The sequence below is a fragment of the Amia ocellicauda genome, chromosome 15 (assembly GCF_036373705.1).
Source record: "Amia ocellicauda isolate fAmiCal2 chromosome 15, fAmiCal2.hap1, whole genome shotgun sequence".
Lineage (NCBI taxonomy): Eukaryota > Metazoa > Chordata > Actinopteri > Amiiformes > Amiidae > Amia > Amia ocellicauda.
This window is the reverse complement of record NC_089864.1, coordinates 3352090-3356553: the sequence shown is the minus strand read 5'-3', so window position 1 is coordinate 3356553 and position 4464 is coordinate 3352090.

The following is a 4464-nucleotide window of genomic DNA, read 5'->3' as shown; positions in this document are numbered from 1 at the left end:
CATCTGCACTCTCTGTTGCCTCAATTTTTACACACTTTATGGCTTCTTTCTACAATACCTGCAATCAAGTTTGGACAGTTATTATATTTAGTAGCAAGTCTGTTCTCCATCACCTGGGACTTCACACCCATGTACTCAAAACATCAATATATACCTGCATCTTCACTCTATAGTTTACACACACTCCTGTATAGTTCCACATACTCATTTATATACAAATATGTTGCTTTTACCCACAAATATAATATATACAGTACTCTACAAAAATACTCTTTCAAAAATATACATGTTAATAGATTATATTTATCAATTAACTAAATGCAAAGTGAGTGAACAGAAGAAAAATCTACATCAAATCCATATTTGGTGTGACCACCCTTTGTCTTCTAGGTATACTTGCACACAGTTTCTGAAGGAACTCGGCAGGTAGGCTGGCCTAAACATCTTGGAGAACTAGCCACAGTTCTTCTGTGGATTTAGGCAGCCTCAGTTGCTTCTCTCTCTTCATGTAATCCCAGACAGACTTGATGATGTTGAGATCACGGCTCTTTTGGGGCCTTACCATCACTTCCAGGACTCCTTGTTCTTCTTTAAGCTGCAGATAGTTCTTAATGACTTTTGCTGTATGTTTAGGGTCGTATAAATAAATTTGGGGCCAATCAGATGCCTCCCCTCAGCATTGAGGAGACAATAATTCTGACCAAATCCCCAACTCCATTCGGGCGTGGGTCAGATACAGGCTGAACAGGGCAATCAAGGGCAAGGCAGAGACGTGGTCGTGGTCACAGGCAAGGGTCAGGCGATCAGGCAAACAGGCAATCAGGGGATGATCAAGGTCGTGGTCGGGAAGTCAAGCGGGAGGTCAAGGAATCAAGGCAATAGCTAGGCACGGGTAGACTGTTCGGAGATGTAGATTAGACTGACAAAACTTTGTGTCGATGGAGTGTTTGTGAGAGGTCTTTATAGGGAGCAGAGAACCAGGTTGGAAGGTGCAGGATGAATGGGAGCAGGGGTAAATGGGACAAGTGCACAATTTCCAACCCTATTTCCTGATTTACCATAGATCTAAATGCAGATGTAACTTTAGTGACTGTTCCTATTGAAACACTAGCCAGTTGAGCAGTCTTTGTCACTGAAGCTCCTGCCATTGGTGCCCCAATAAATGACCTGTCTTTCAAAGTCACTTAGATCCTTTCCTCTTGCCATCTTGAGCCTAACTCAAGGTCAACTAGGTCTGCTCAGCATTTTTATACATGCCACAGAGCATGATAGGATGTTAAATGCTTAATTGGATCATGCAGTACACCTGTTTGGAGGCATCTACATTTGTTATGTTCCTCCACTCATTTATTCAGGTTTTTCCTTTCATTTGTCACCCGTCTGTATATACACACACACACACATACAGATACATAGCATCTACCCATATATATTATTATTTAGGTATTTATTTCCACTTTTATTGTTATTATCATCATCATTATTTATTCATTCATAGGTTTAGTGAAATTTATATTTAAGAGGTCTCTTATCTCTCTCTCGCCTGTGTATTGATCTCCATTCTACCTGAACTTGTCTCCTTGTCCTTGTTTATTACTTTATCTTATAATTTAAGGTTTGGTCAGCTTTCTGATTAAGTAAGACAATTGAATTGATCAGTTCATTGAAGCTTTCCTTTTTTTTAACAATCACATGAAGAGGTAACTGGAGTAACAGTCAATAAGCAAATGTCTGTTTACAATATGAGGCTTTAATAACAGCACAGGAGAGAAGTTACAATGAAGTGTTATATTAAAGGTACAATACATATCCCTGATACAATGAGGCAGGGGCGTCGCTAGACTTCAGGTTTTAGGGGGGCTATAGCCCCAAATGTTTTAACAATATCCCCAGATCACAATTTGTTTTTGCTGACGGTGGGGGGGGGGCAGGTGCTGACGGTGTTTTCTAATGATTGCAAGACATGCAAGTAGTCGTCTGTATATAATCGCGCATCAATGCTGTTATGGTAAATAATCGGACTACAAATATATTTTTGGAATTCGATCACAAGACATGGGGCTAGTACAAAAAGACCAGGTCTAACGGCGCCACTGCAATGAGAGCTTTTAGCAAAGGTACACTAGAAAAGACTTGTTACAGTAAGGGGTTATGCTTAAAGTACAATAGAATATTTCTGGTGAAATAAATGGTTATAGTAAATGTGCAGAAGCATAGGATTATTTTCATATGAGACATATGAGCCAGCAAGGCCACAGCGAGCAGCAGAGAGGAGGCCGCCATCCCAGCGGAGCTGGAAGACAAGCAGAGGTATCGATCAATGAGCACTAGGAGCGCAGAGCTGGTCCATTTGACTGATTTGGTTATTAGAATTACTCTGTGTTACTGAATACACTGTGAATACCCGTTCATGATTTTTCCTAAATATACAGTGAGGGAAAAAAGTATTTGATCCCCTGCTGATTTTGTACGTTTGCCCACTGACAAAGAAATGATCAGTCTATAATTTTAATGGTAGGTGTATTTTAACAGTGAGAGACAGAATATCAACAAAAAACTCCAGAAAAACAAATTTCAAAAAAGTTATGAATTGATTTGCATGTTAATGAGTGAAATAAGTATTTGACCCCTTCGACTTAGTACTTGGTGGCAAAACCCTTGTTGGCAATCACAGAGGTCAGATGTTTCTTGTAGTTGGCCACCAGGTTTGCACACATCTCAGGAGGGATTTTGCCCCACTCCTCTTTGCAGATCCTCTCCAAGTCATTAAGGTTTCGATGCTGAGGTTTGGCAACTCGAACCTTCAGCTCCCTCCACTGATTTTCTATGGGATTAAGGTATGGAGACTGGCTAGGCCACTCCAGGACCTTAATGTGCTTCTTCTTGAGCCACTCCTTTGTTGCCTTGGCATCGTCCCTTTGATGCAGTGCAGTACAGGACGTCCCCTTAGCAGAAAAACACCCCCAAAGCATAATGTTTCCACCTTCATGTTTGATGGTGGGGATGGTGTTCTTGGGGTCATAGGCAGCATTCCTCCTCCTCCAAACACGGCAAGTTGAGTTGATGCCAAAGAGCTCGATTTTGGTCTCATCTGACCACAACACTCTCCCCTGAATCATTCAGATGTTCATTGGCAAACTTCAGACAGGCCTGTACATGTGCTTTCTTGAGCAGGGGGACCTTGCGGGTGCTGCAGGATTTCAGTCCTTCACGGCGTAGTGTGTTACCAATTGTTTTCTTGGTGACTATGGTCCCAGCTGCCTTGAGATCATTAACAAGATCCTCCCGTGTAGTTCTGGGCTGATTCATCACCGTTCTCATGGTCATTGAAACTCCACGAGGTGAGATCTTGCATGGAGCCCCAGACCGAGGGAGACTGACAGTTATTTTGTGTTTCTTCCATTTGTGAATAATCGCACCGACTGTTGTCACCTTCTCACCAGCTGCTTGGCGATGGTCTTGTAGCCCATTCCAGCCTTGTGTAGGTCTACAATCTTGTCCCTGACATCCTTGGACAGCTCTTTGGTCTTGGCCATGGTGGAGAGTTTGGAATCTGATTGATTGATTGCTTCTGTGGACAGGTGTCTTTTATACAGGTAACGAGCTGAGATTAGGAGCACTCCCTTTAAGAGAGTGCACTTAATCTCAGCTCGTTACCTGTATAAAATACACCTGGGAGCCAGAAATCTTGCTGATTGATAGGGGATCAAATTCTTATTTCCCTCATTAACATGCAAATCAATGTATAACTTTTTTGAAATGCGTTTTTCTGAATTATTTTGTTGTTATTCTGTCTCTCACTGTTAAAATACACCTACCATTAAAATTATAGACTGATCATTTCTTTGTCAGTGGGCAAACGTACAAAATCAGCAGGGGATCAAATACTTTTTTCCCTCACTGTAAGTCCCTAGTCAGAGCAGAGATCACCAATCTCACCTGTTGAGGTCTGGATCAGGTGTGGTCGTTTCAGATGTGGTGGAGGCCTGTGTGGCCATCAAATGTGTCTGATTAGATCAGAGGTGGGAAACATCTGCAAAAGTCAAAAGATTCTTGTTGGACTCCCCGTGGGTCTGGAGTAAATGTGACACAAAATTCCTGGGCAGAGAAATGGTTTTGTCTCATTTTAGTACACATGACTCTATTCAATCTTTACACTCAGCACCATTGTTTTCACCACGCCGGCGGGTTGAGATATATCTATTAATAACTGGCACTTTTATAGCCAGATACATTATTTTTATATCCCTGTTAAATTTATTTGGTCCAAGAATTACTATTATTAATACATTAAAACTCCTTCCATTTTTATCACATTTTCACCAAGCTTGTCTTAAAAGTTGTATTTTGACTAGTACTTTAAGGGAAAATTTTAAGAAAAATAAGTTTACATTGATTATAAAATCCAAAAATGTCATAATTCATAAATCATAATTATGAATTTATTTATCTTGGGGTAAAAAA